The sequence below is a fragment of the Phyllopteryx taeniolatus genome, chromosome 4, assembly GCF_024500385.1.
Source record: "Phyllopteryx taeniolatus isolate TA_2022b chromosome 4, UOR_Ptae_1.2, whole genome shotgun sequence".
Lineage (NCBI taxonomy): Eukaryota > Metazoa > Chordata > Actinopteri > Syngnathiformes > Syngnathidae > Phyllopteryx > Phyllopteryx taeniolatus.
The window spans coordinates 21,153,021-21,167,641 of NC_084505.1; the positions used below are offsets into that span (position 1 = coordinate 21,153,021).

The 14,621-nt window shown below is 41.5% G+C and overlaps 1 protein-coding gene and 1 long non-coding RNA gene across 3 annotated transcripts in view; both read left to right on the top strand.

The window, feature by feature from the left end:
• The window catches only part of frg1 (FSHD region gene 1), a 436,830-nt gene that overhangs the window by 108,558 nt on the left and 313,651 nt on the right, over positions 1–14,621 (top strand). The window lies entirely within an intron of this gene.
• Positions 1–14,621, top strand: part of LOC133476730 (uncharacterized) — a 46,952-nt gene that overhangs the window by 27,392 nt on the left and 4,939 nt on the right. For both annotated transcript variants that reach the window (XR_009788131.1, XR_009788132.1), the window contains exons 3-4: positions 619–679; positions 7,729–7,824. This is a non-coding gene — a long non-coding RNA (uncharacterized LOC133476730). The remainder of the gene's footprint in view (positions 1–618; positions 680–7,728; positions 7,825–14,621) is intronic.

A 14,621-nucleotide genomic window follows, 5' to 3' on the forward strand; every position in this document is an offset into this window, starting at 1 on the left:
TTCAACTCAGTGCTGCTTCACAATCAGCAGCACTGGAATAAGTCATCAAAAAGATGTCAACCTAAACATCAAATGTTGTTCTTTTAAAGCAGCCGCACACATAGCCTCCACTACCTGAATGCTAACATACAGTGGGAAACTCTGTATATTTTGTTTTTACATGTGGGGATGCAATATTATATCTTGTATATTTCTTGCGATTTTAATTGTCACGCACTTTGTGTTACATTTTAATGTATGAAAAGTGCTCAATGAATACATTTGATTTGATACACATTTATATCAATATTACTTGCTCATATTTGATTTGTTGGTATTTGGTTTTGAACTGGTTAATGTTTGGCCGTTGTTTTAGTCTGTTCCATAGTCTCACTCCATTATTGGATTTTATTTATTTTTGGATCTTATAATTTGCCCTATCTCCTCATTTATATTCCCCTTCTCTTTCTTGAAACCATTTCGGTAAATTATTATTTATTCTTATTATTATTATTATGCTTTGTGAAGAAGTTGTGCAGTTTTAATTGTTTTGATTTTAGACATTACAAAGTCGATTAGTGTGTTCAAGATAACCTAATTATGGGCTATTCTAATGGCTCTTTTTTCTTTTTTTTACAGTATCAAGAGTATCTGTAGTAAACTTGGATCTATTGCCCCAAACGTCTGTGCAGTAATTTAGGTAAGGTAAAACCAAGGAACAGAAAATGAATGACAAGCAGAAAATGGGACTGTTTTACATGATTTACCGTACGTTACAGAAATACAAATTGCCGTTGTTTTGTTTTTTTGCCAATTTCTGCCGGTTTTTAAAAACTTTTTTGTTTGAATGTGAATTATCTTCGTTTTATGTTGAAATGTGTTAAGGTTAAAGAAAAAAGATTGTAATCGTTCGGGCCGTGGTTCACATGCACCCACGGTACAAACACTTGTTTGCCCATTCACAAACATTCTTTTTAAACATTCATTCAAATTGAATTTGTTTTCTTACATAATTTATCATACAAGATGTAAATGTATGTCCACTGACCCTCCCCTAGATATTCTAAACGTGGGTCTGGGTCTGTTGACATAGACCCACGGTACAATCAAACACCTGTGTGTGCATTCACATTCTCGCATTATGCCCCTATGCGTCGGGTGCACGTGCCAGCCTGTGCGCCCACATCTACGAGAGTGACAGGCTCGGTGTCGGCGTGCTGTGTGCTGTGAAATATCCTGAAATGGCTCGCCTGCAGGGCTCAGAAGCAAAACGTGACTGAATGAAGCCAGCGGAGGTTGGGGGGCTTACATAGCGAGACAGAGGTAGAACAATTTGAATGAAAAGCTTTGGGGAAAAATTGAAGGGGGCGTATGCTGTTAGCCACGCGGGGTAAGCGCGTCACGTGCAGCTTAGAAATTGGTCACTTTGTGTGCTGCTAAAAATAGCACTTCCCATAAATAGACTGTGGTGTGTTTGAGTGAAGGACAAAATAAACCTTATGAGATCGGAGTCCCCGCCAACATCGCACACATAATGCACCAAGTCAAAAGAGATGGCTTTATTTTGGGATGAGGTGTTTGTGTGATGTCGTGCGTCTCTGGCGTCACCTTTGGGGAAATTCATGTTGTCCATATTCACACTGCATCTTGCTTTTCCGATGTCAGCTACGTGAACCACTATGGTACACATGGCGTACACTTTGGACTGGTCACCACACTAGCTGCATAGAAGTCCCCTATGTCAACCACTACACTGCTCATCAAAAGCACACAGCATACACGCTGGGCTGGTCGCCAGCCAATGAGAAGGGGATTGGGAATGTAGTATGAATTGGGAATCAAGCCCACGGAAGCTGCATTAAAACATTTGCTATGTGAACCACTACACGAGAAATGAACCCCACTAAATCACAAGGCGATGATGAATGTTTTACTCATTGGGAAAGGAGCCCACAACAGCTGCTTGAATGTCAGCTATGTTAACCACTACATTATTAATGGAAGGTGCTCAGCCTACACTTTGGACTACTCGCCAGTTGAGCGTTGGTCGATCCCAGGTTACATGACAAACAGCTTTGTGAAGCACTACACTTTTCATTAAATGCACACTCCGTGGGATTTTCGACGTTCAGTTAAAGGGCGACTATGGAGCACAAATTGAGACTCAGGCCCCCAACAGCTGCCTAAAAAAACAAAAATTCTGCTATGGGAAGCACTACACTACGAATAAACAGCACACTACAAAAATCCCGGACGGGGTGCCACTCAATCACAGAAAGAATGTAGCAATGAATGTGAATCAAGCTAGCGGCTCCATGAACCACTGTACTCCTGTTAAAAAGCACACTCCACACACCCTGGATGGGTTGGCGGTCACCAGGTGATTATGAATGTAAAATTACTCGGGCATTAAGGCCGTGTCAATTACATGACAATGAGTTATGTGAACCACTACACTAGAAATGAAAGGAAGACTACAGTCTGGACTATTCGCCAGTCAATCAAAAGGCAATTATAAATGTAGCGGAGACTTGGAAAGAAGCCTGCACCAGCCGCATGAGAGTCAGCTATGTGAACCACTACAATACTAATATAAAGCTCACTACCTTTTTTTTTTTTTTAACTCGTCGCCAGTCAATTATAAGGCGGTTGTGACGGTAGCATTGTCCTGGAAAGGAGCCTGTACCGTTTTCATATCAAAATCAGTGATGTGAACAGCTACACTCTTAACAATTGTACATTCATCCGGATCTGATTCAGACTGCACATTGGAGGCGGACAGATGGTTTATACATGGTTTTAACAGTTAACATTTTTAGCATGTTTATGTAGATGACCTGGCTATTTAATACCCAATGTGAATCAATACATAGTCGGTATGTCCTTTGTACGAGTGGGAATCTTTGTGCCACGAGATGACTTCCTAATAGAAGCAGGCTTCATCCCCGCACAGCACATAGCCACAGGTGCTCGTGAAGCTTGTTGTTATCACCCTGGTGTTAATTATATCCTGGTGGTGCGCCGTCTTGACAATTTACCCTTAATTACTGACTCCATCTTTAATGAGGATATCAATAGTGTAAAAGAACACTGGGATCAATACTTTGGGAGCATGGGGGGGATAAAAGGTGGTACATGTTGAAGTGTTAAGGCAAATAAATTAGCAGTGAACGCGACGCCCGTTAGGCTTGTCATTGTGACGACCGGCGTTTGACTTTCGTGCAAACAGTCCGGGCGCCATTCCCGCTCAAGCCTGCATTCACAGTGGGCTCGACTGTGATGTACGGGTAGTGTAATTTGATTTGTAGTGTAGTGGTTCACATAGCTAATTTTCTGACAACTTGTATGGGTTTACATAGCTGACATTAAACAAAAAAGTGTTAAGGCAAATCAATTAGTCGTGAGTCGTGATTCCCGCCAGGCGTGCGGTTGTGACGATTGGAGGAGGCAGCATGCACGCGGTTACGCGGCCTACGGCGGCAGCGCATCTAGCGTGGCTAACTGCTGTCTCCAGGGCTGAAGGGACGGACGGGAACGAAAGCAGGGGTGTTGGTGCGTGAAGCAAAATGAGGAACATGAAAAATATGGTGCAAAAAGGAGGGAATTGTAATGTAGTAGTTCACACAGCTTTATCCAGAGCCGACATTTATCCGGGTTGATTTTGTAAACGGAACAAACAAACAAACAAAAATCCCTTGATATGCCCGACTAAAGTGTCGAAGTGGACACACGATATCTTCTCCCCCTCATGGCTGCCAGGATGCCTGCAGGACTCACTACTGTGCAACCATTTGTTTAGCTAATGTGTGCCCAAGTGCATTTTAATGTGCTCACTGAGATCTATTAGTTTAACATGAAGGCGCATCCGAGATAATTCATTTTTTCAAAGCAAAAATATGCCGTTAATTGAATCTCACCAAAAACATTTCACTAAAGTGAACTAAAACTCTAACATTATGCCACCAAACTGTTTTCTGTACCTCTTTACTGTGAGACTTGTGAGGTCGCTTATCGCTAGGCAGACGAAGTACTTGTACTCGATTTTTCAGGTATCTGTACTTTACTTGAGTATTTCTTTTTGAGGTGAGGTTTTATTTGTACTCCTTACCTTTAAAACAAATATTTGTATTTTCTACTCCTTGCATTTTAAAAATGAGCTCGTTGCTTAAAAAAGGCTTCAAAGGTTTGCAGAGGGGCGTGTCTTGTGTAGAATACGAGTGGGATTCCTAATAATGGTTCAGTGAAAAATGTGAGGTCACTTGTTGCTAGGCATAGTACCTAGGTCACAACCATAAGTGCTCCAACGTCACCGTACACGTCAACACCAATGTAGACTGTTTTATTTTTGTACACTTGTTTGAAAATGTTAAAATGTTACAAAATCCAAACAAATTGGAACACATTGCAGATGCATCGTTAAGAACCTTGACTGGCGAGTCCGCCAACCTAGCCCAAGGGCAAAGGTGATTGACCGTATTTTATTTATTTATTTTTGTAATTGGCTCCGGCCCAGAGGAGACGAAGAGCAGAGTCCCCGTAATGGGCGGCGTTGAACCTGAGGCTCTAACAAATGGCGGCAAGGCAGTGGAGCATGTCCTTGCTGAGGGATGGCGAAGGAGATGGAGCAGATGCTCTTATGAAAAAGGATAGACGGGCTGAAGCAATGTTGAGCACAGCGGGAGACACAAGCATCCGTCAGCGGCCATTTGCATTCCTCTTCGCTTGTCTGCCTGACAGCAAGGGTCCCCGCACGGCCATCAATCTACCCTGATGGTCTTTAGTGAGCTATCGTACAGAAAAGCCTATAGAGGAACTGTATCTTTGGGGTCATTTGGGTTGAAGGCAAAAGAAGATGTTACAGCAAATTGCAGTGAGTGAGTGAGTGGGTTCCCCCACATGGCCATCGTTCTACCTTAATGGTCTTCAACGAGCTATCGTACAGAAAAACCTATAGAACTGTATTTTTTGGGTCACTTGAGTTGAAGGCAAAGAAATTGAATTGCAGCAAGTAAGTTTCCCCACATGGCCATCCATCTACCCTGATGATCTTCAACAAGCTACTGTACAAAGAAACCTACAGATGAACTGTACTTTTTTTGGCGGTGCTGAAGGTAAAAGAAGACGTTACAGTAAATTCCAGTGAGTGAGCGGGTTTCCCCACAGGGCCATCAATCTACTCTGTGGTCTTCAGCAAAGCAACTTCACACAAAGACTGAATGGAAGACCTGCATTTTGGCAGAGATTCCATCTGGGTAGAAGGTAAAGAAGAAGTCCATTTGTAGTAACAGCGTGACAAGATTGACCAAAAATGAATTATGCTGAGTTATGGAGAAATCGTTTTTGGGGGAAATGGCCTTTGTGTGATGTCACCCGATTTAAAAAAAATGTAAAAAATAAAAAGACCTTCAACAGTCTAACTTGACTTCCATTATTTCTCAACATACTGTCATGAACGGAACAGAGGATAGGACCCAAAAATGCAACGACTCCAAAACAAATGGACACACGCAGGCAATCCAAAAAAAGGCAACGGTATCCAAAAACGTGAGGCAAAAAGGCGAGGTCGATAATCGGAACAGGGTCTCGTCTTACTGTGAGTCTGTGACGTGGAAGCAAGGAATGCTGGAACGTGACGACAAGGTACAACGAGAAAGAATGAGACACGAGGTTCAATGAATGCAAGGGGGAATTCGGGTGGGGAAGATGCTCTCAGGAGCAGGTGCGGACGAGACAGGGGGAAGACAACAACCGGAACACACACTCATGACACATACATCTTCAACTGTCTTATTTCATCTGCTGCTCGGAGAGCCCCTTCTTTGATTGGCTGACAAGTTTCGGTTAAAAATATCCACCGATCGCTCGTACAGTCCGAAATTCCGTGACGGCGTCTTTTGCTGTAAAACCCAGACTTAACTCGCACAAATGGAACATTATTTGTGAGAAGAGCAGTGGGGGCAGTAGAACAGGTCGTGCACTTCAGCAATCAATTGTTTTTGATGTGAAGGATTGTAGAGGCGTTTGAAGTGCTCGTTCCATGTTTTTTTTTTTTTTTTAGAAAATTCCTGAAAGATGACGGCCACTTTCCGTCCCGTTGCTAATTGTAGTGAGTTTACCCACAAGGCCATCAATCTTCCTCCTGTTCAGCCTGTACAGTATATGCTACCCTTGGGTCAAATTCTTCAGAACTTTCATCTATGCAGATGACACACAGTTATAACTAGCAGTGTCTCCAGATGACGACGGTTCAATTGAGGTGTTGTGTCACTGTCTAAAACAAAAAAAGAGCCAAAAAGAAAAAAGCATCGATGTTAGTCACTCTCTTTAAATACCAAAGACCAAGTCCGAAACCTTGGTGTACTGACAGATTCCGACCTGACTTTCAACGCATACCAAATCCATTACTAAAACTGCCTACTACCATCTGAAGGACATATCCAGAGTGAAGGCTTGCATGTGCCAAGCAGACCAGGAGAAGCTCATCCATGCTTTTAGCTCAAGTCGAATTGACTATTGTAATGGTCTTCTGACTGGACTCCCCCAAAAGAGCATTAAACAGCTGCAGCTCATTCAGAATGCTGCAGCTTGGGGTCTGACCAGAACAAAGAGGTCAGAGCATATTACTCCAAGGTTGTCATTGCCATAGTTTTCATTGGCTAGCCATGGAATTTACTCTTAAAGAGGTAGTCCAGTTGCCCTTATGCAACATTTGTGAATTTCCAAACAAGACCCCTTAACAACCAAAGTAGAAACCTGGTTTGAAGTCGAAACACAGAACAGGTAGTGAACGTTCACATAAGAAGCTCCTAAGACCCATTACAGACCAAAGTATAAACCTGGACCAACATGTTTACCCGTTAGCCAACGTTGTCATGAAGTGGAGATACAAACTTTTCAATGGATAGCCATGTTATTTATTCTACAGGGACCGTTTTTGTGAACTTCCACACAAGACGTTCCTAAGACTCCTTAAAAAACTAAATATAAGCCTGGATTGACAAATCGAAACATTGTCATAAAATGGAGATAAGTAGTTTTCATCAGGTAGCCAGGTTATTTGCCATACAGCAACTCTAAAACTGTGACCACTTAGTCCACCTTTATGAACGTCCACAACATAAGCTCGTAAGTCCCCTTAAAAACCGAATTATAAACCTGGAGCAACATGATGAGACATTAACCAAGGTTGTCATAAAGTGGAGATTCTTGGTTTTCATCAGATAGCCAGGTTATTTGCCATACAGGGAATCTTAAACAGTGAACAGGTAGTACAACTTCCACAGCAGAAGCCCTATAGACCCCTTAAAAAACTAAATAGATACCTAAACTGACAAATCAAGACCTCATGAAAGGTTGTCATAAAGTGGAGATACTTAGTTTTCATCGGATAGCCACGTTATTTTCCATACAGGAACTCTAAAACGTGTTCATTCGTACACCTGTGTGGAACACAAGCTCCCAAGATCCCTAAAAGACCAAAATACAGTATGACGCCGAACATTATCCAAGGTTGTCATAAAGTGGTGATATGTGGTTTTCATGGGATAGCCTTAGTATTCAGGTAGGCTGTTGACCTTTTTTTCCGGCGATAGCCAGCCCATATCAGAAAGTGGTACGTGATGGGTGGTCCTCTACAAAAAAAATAACAACAACACGGTGGGTTGTACTCTGCCACGGAATGTAGCACACATGACCTGCTAAAACATGCACGTGTGCCTTTTAAATATGTGATGGAATTATTGTTTGCAGACATGCTGATATTTTGGGAGAAACAATATTGATGCGCCACATGCAAACGATCAATTTGGTCCTCCCTTCCGGCGACAAGACGCCGCCGCCGCGCAGGTATGTGACATGGATGATACAAGGACCGGTCGTAGGCGGACCTCGGACTTGGTCCTCGTGAATGTGGATGCCATTATGAGGGGATTTCAGGCAGATTCGGTTTGCCCGTTCACATACGCAAAATGTAAACAGCAGTGTGTCCATTCACATACATAGAATGTACACATCTGTCTGCTCATTTACATCAACACAGAATGGAAACAACTGCAGCCGCAACGTCAAGATCGGTCTCAGTAATTTGTGGAAATGCAGTTCATATTCAGCACACGTCGGCGCTAATTAAGTTCACGGCACACTTAAAGGTTAACGTGCGTGTCTGCTAACAGGTAACAAACTAGACGTGACAAAGTGTTGAGAATGATCAGACACTGTTTCTTTGTATTTGAATTTCATTTATCTGGGTGTGAAACATAAAATGAAATCCCACCACAAAAACAAAAATCTCACTTTACAATGGATATCAAAATAGCAACTAAAAATGATATCAAGATCTCTTAACAACAGGGCTCTTTGGAGTTCAACTATGTCCACTTAATCTAGCAAAAATAAAAATTACATTTGTAATAAAAGAGAAAATGTAGTGAAAATAAATAAATATAGAAAAACCAAAATGTTTTTTTTTAGTAAGAACATAAAAATGAACTGTACAAAATAGCACATTTGAGTCAACCATTGTCCACTTTATTTTGAAAAAATAAAATCTGTAAAGAAAATGAAATCAAATGTAGAATAAAACTGATAAACAAAAAAAGAAATGCAAACGATTCAACGATAGCCAACTTCATCTTAAAAAATATATACAATTAGTATCAAAAAAGGTATATTGCATATATACATACTAAACTGCATGAATGAAAATAAAATGTAAAAATACAAATAAAAAATCAATTTACATCAGCGGTGCTCGTCCATGTCAAAACTCATTGGTTAGCTCTGTAGGTGGCGCTATAACCCCTAACCTAACCATTGTTTTAACCATTAACGGAAAATGCCAACACAACCACATGCACAGTTGCTTTTTAAGTGTCCCATTTAAAAAGAAACGCATTTCAAAAAGTAGAATTACAATCTAATGGGATCCAGTCATAATGTACCAGATATGTATTTATACACACACGTGTGTGCTATTGTAACGAACACTTAGCTTCGATAGTCACATTTTCAGATATATTATTATAATTGAACCCAAACAGCGGCACTACACATGTAGACAGATCATATAACAATATTCCTAAAAATATATTCTTGATCCTAAAATGACTTCTATTACAGACTCTTACTGAGTCACTTACAGTAGTAGTAGAAGTACTGCTCCTCTTCGTTTGTGTCTGCATGACTGGATTATACTGCCTCCTGGTGGCCAAGGCGGGCGCACCAGGAGTAGCACAATGAATTGGATAGCAGCATTAAACTGCTTAATTCTTTACATTACATTGTATTATTTCATTACTCTATCTTTTTATAAAGTACATTATATATGTGTGTATTGTTGCTCATTAAAAACAGAAACACCAAATTTAAAAACACAAACACAAAATCGAGTTGTTTTTTTTAGGAGGGAGGCTGAAACGGATCAATGGCATTTCCATTCATTTCAATGGGCAAAGATGATTTGAAATGCAAGACTTTTGACTTACAGGTGTGGTCACGTAACACGTCTTATCTCAAGGCAACGCTGTATTATGGTTAGCTTAAAATATTAGGAACAGCTTTCAATAAGATGCGCAGCATTGTTTGCAAAAATAACTCTGTGTGTGTGCGCGGCCACCAGCTGCCATCTGACCGGGGACTTCGTGGTGAGCTGGAAAATGGAGGAAGCGGTTCAGTGCACTGTGAGATTTGCACGCGCGCACGCATACACTGGCTGTTCACGCTTGTTGCTAAAACACGACACACTGCCGAGGGCAGCGGGCGACAAACACTGCTGCCTCACGCTACGTGTCCAACCTCAACACACACACACACACACACTATGCATATATATATGAAATTAGTTTTCATTTTTCTCACAATATATATTTCCAAAGGTGCTAACCTGACTTGAACATTTCACCAGATGTGGGGAACAACCCAAGTCATGGAAACGTTGCAAAGAAAGTAGAGCAAATAAGATCAGAAATGAAGTTGTGTGTAATAACGCGAAATGACACAGGGGACAAAGTAGTGAACACGCTAACTGGTATTTATTGAATACTTTGTACAAAAGCCTTTGTTCGCAATGACAGGTTCAAGATGCCTCCTGTATGGAGAAACTAGTCGCATGCATTGCTCTGGTGTGACTTTGGCCCATTCCTCCACACAAGCAGTCTTCAAATCTTGAAGGTTCCGTGGGCTTCTTATTTTGGACCTTGAGTTTCAGTTCTTTCCCTAGTTTTTCGATTGGATTCAAGTCAAGTGATTGGCTGGGCCATTCTAGCAGCTTTATTTGTTTTATTTGAAACCATGTGAGAGTCTCCTTGGCAATATGTTTTTGGATCATTATCCTGCTGAATCGTCCACCCTCGTTTCATTTGCATCATCCTCGTAGATGGCAGCCATTTTTGTCAAGAATGTCTCGGTACATTTGCCCATTCATCCTTCCTTCAATAATGAGAAGTTTACCAGTACCATTTGCTGAAAAGCAGCCCCACACCATCATGTTCCCACCTCCGAATGTCACGTTTGGTATGGTGTTTTTAGGGTGATGTGCAGTGCCATTTTTCCTCCAAACGTGGTGTACATGAATCATGGCATCCAAAGAGTTCCATTTTGCTCTCATCAAATCCGATTATATTCCCCCAGTATTTAACTCGCTTGTCCAAATTTTGTTCAGCAAACTTTAAACGAGGTTTGGGGTTTTGCCTGGCGAGGATGCATACAGGCCATGGCGGCGGAGTGCATGACTTCCTGTTTTCCTTGTAACACGAGTCTTGTGATCATTCGTTTGACTCCTCTGTCAGAAATCTTGCGAGGGAGGAGCACCTGATCGAGGCAAATTTAGGGCGGTTTGACTGGCTTTCTACTTATGTATTATGGCCCCAACCGTGCTCACTGAAACATTCAGAAGCCACGTAACCAATGCCATCGTTATGTTTTGCAACAATTAGTTTGCAATGGTCTTGAGACAGCTCTCTGCTCTTACCCATCATGAGATGTCTTGACTCAGCTTGGCAATGAGACCTTTTTGTAGGCCATCAATTAGAACTGAACCAGCTGATATTTGTACTGACAAGGGGCTCTTTGATTATTGAAAGATTTTAGCTGTTGTCTTGGCTTTTCATGGATTTTTGCACCTCATCTGTCTTCATTTGTCATTTCACATTTTTACACACAACTTAATTTCTGATCTTATTTGTTCTTCTTTCTTTGTATGTATGGATTACTTGGGTTGTTCCCAACATAGAAATAGACACAGAATATAAACATCCCAATAGATCGATAGATTTGACACTAAGGGCGAGCACACAACAGCAGAGGAGCTTACTTACAACGCCAATTCCAATGAAGTTGGGATGTTGTGTTAAACATAAATAAAAAACAGAATACAATGATTTGCAAATCATGTTCAACCTAGATTTCATTGAACACACTACAAAAACAAGATATTTCATGTTCAAACTGATAAACTTGATTGTTTTTAGCAAATCATCATGAATTTAGAATTTTATGGCTGCAACACGTTCCCAAAAGCTCGGACAGGCTCATGTTTATCACTGTGTTTGTTACATCACCTTTTCTTTGAACAACATTCAATAAACGTTTGGGGAAATGAGGACACTCATTGTTGAAGCTTTGGAGGTGGAATTCTTTCCCATTCTTGCTTGACGTGCAGCTTCAGCTGTTCAACAGTTGTCGTATTTTACGCTTCATAATGCGCCACACATTTTCAATGGGAGACAGGTCTGGACTGCAGGCAGGCCAGTCTAGTACCTGCTCTCTTTTACTACGATGCCACGTTGTTGTAACACGTGCAGAATGTGGTTTGGAATTGTCTTGCTGAAATAAGCAGGGGCGTCCATGAAAAAGACATTGCTTGGATGGCAGCATACGTTTCTCCAAAACCTGTATGTACCTTTCAGCATTAATGGGTAAGTTACCCATGCCATTGGCACGAACACAGCCCCATACCATGACAGAAGCAGGTTTTGGAACTTTGCGTCCATAACAGTCCGGATGGTTCTTTTCCTCTTTGGCCCGGAGGACACGATGTCCACAATTTCCAAAAACAATTTCAAATGTGGACTCGTCGGACCACAGAACAGTTTTCCACTTTGCATCGGTCAATCTTAGATGAGCTCGGGCCCAGAGAAGCCGGCGGCGTTTCTGGGTGTTGTTGAGAAATGGCTTTTGCTTTGCATAGTAGAGTTTCATGTTGCACTTACGGATGTAGAGCCGAACTGTATTTACTGACATTGGTTTTCTGAAATGTTCCTGAGCCCACGCGGTGATATCCTTTACACATTGATGTCGGTTTTTGATGCAGCGCCGCCTGAGGGATCGAAGGTCACGAGCATTCAGTGTCGGTTTTCGGCCTTGCCGTTTCCATGCAGTGATTTCTCCAGATTCTCTGAACCCTTTGATGATATTATGGACCGTAGATGATGAAATCCCTAAATTCCTTGCAATTGTACGTTGAGGAACATTGTCCTTAATCTGTTTGACTATTTTCTCACGCACCTGTTCACAAAGAGGTGAACCTCGCCCCATCGTTGCTTGTGAATGACTGAGCAATTCAGGGAAGCAATCACGGCACCCACCTGTTCCCGGTGAGCCCGTTCACCTGTGGGATGTTCCGAACGGGTGTTTGATGAGCATGCCTCAACTTTCTCAGTCTTCTTTGGAACGTGTTGGAGCCATCAAATTCTAAGTTAATGATAATTTGCTAAAAACAATCAAGTTGATCAGTTTGAACATGAAATATCTTGTTTTTGGAGTGTATTCGATTAAATCTAGGTTGAACATGATTTGCAAATCATTGTATTCTGTTTTGATTTACATTTAACACAAGGTCCCAACTTCATTGGAATTGGGGTTGGACTGTTCGCCCACAACTATCATCATCACGCACGCTTCCTGTTCCGGCCTCCGGTGGCTGGCGGTGGGTTGTGTGTTTGTGGGGGGACTGCACCCACGAGCGGACCACCTGGGCGAGCCTCACATCCGCCAAGCCTGGCGGATTAGCGGTGGCCGGTGGGCGCGTGAGTAGAGGGGCAGTGGTGAAAATAACTAAGTACGTCGCTGCCTTGAGATACAAGATCCATTTGTTCCGTGACCACGCTCGTCACTCAAAACACTTGAATCCCAAATGATCTTTCCCCATTGAAATGGATGGAAATGCCATTAATCCGTTCCAGCCACCCGGGAAAAAAAATAAAATTGTGTTTTCAAAAAGAAAAAATAGCACTCTGCATTAATGTACTTTAATAAAACAGAGTCATAACAATGACATTGAATGTAAGTTTGTGCATCATAATGTAATGCTGTAATCCAATTAATTCTGCTGCTTTGGCCACTGGGCGGCATTATGATACAGTCATGCAGACACAAATGACGAGTAATAGACTTCTTCTTCTGCTACTGTGACCCATTAAGATGCTGTAATAGGAATCATTTTTCAGAGAGGTTAAAGAAAATATACCCGACTATTGTTATTATATGTCTACATGTTTTACTCCACTGTTTGTGTTGGAATATCCGTTGGTTCCAAAACCGCGACTATCGACGCTAACTTTCAGCATGTCAATGGCGTATCATGAAGCTAAGCGCACTTTGGTTGTTTTAAATCCATAATGTGTAATTATTTAGATCGACAGTAAACTTCAACTGGAAGCGGCATTAAACAGCTTGAAGCCTTTTTTTTTTGGGGGGGGGGGGGGGGGGGGGGGGGAAATAATTGTACAATATTTGTCAAACTGCTACTTATTGTGAGTCGAGTTGCCGCCAGACAGTGCTTGCATCTCAAGTTTGCGCTCGCAAGTCAAAGCAAAAAAAAAAACCCCCCAAAATACATTAGCTGCATTTCGAAAACTCAAGTTGGGTCACTTGCATCTCAAAGCACCACCGTACTTCTTTACTGAACTTAGCTAACCTTTGTGAACTGCTTGGGTCAAATCTGACCCAACAAAGATACACCAAATGTAATTCCTTCACCCTAAAGTCGTCATCTCATCGTGCTTGGAAACTTGTTTTTCATGAACACTGAAGAAGAACATCTTCCCACCCAGAAAAAAAATGCAGGTTAAAATATTTTCAAAGGAGACAGATTTCACTCTGGAAAAAGAACAAAACAACAAACCCACGCCGAAGTGAAAAATCTGCTTGGCAGAGGCAACGACGAGCTCACGCTTAGTGCGCTGCGAGCGTCCTGCCGTGCCAACACGTCGAGCGTGCCAGCCAACATGGAGGATTATTGGCTCTTTGCTTTTTATTTGCATTTTCTCTGTCAGCTGCTCCAATGCTCATGTGGGCTGCTCATCCTGATCGGGTAAAGGACATTCGTTTTGTTTTTTTCGACAAAAAGCATACTAAAAGTACAAAAACATCTGTTGGCATTTCTTTTGGAAAAAAAAGCATGCATTTTCTGTACAAAATCTTGACTGAAGGATATTATTTTTTTGTACAAAAGTCTACTAAAACCACAAAATATCAGAATAGACACAAGGACATTTGTACAGAAATTACATTCTGTTGACTAGTAGACATTTTCTGTACAAATCCTATTAAAAGTGCAAAGTACCTGTTGACCAAACATTTCTTTTTGTACAAAATCATACAAAAGGTAAAACCAAAATGTTGACTAAAAGGCTTTTTTGGTTTGT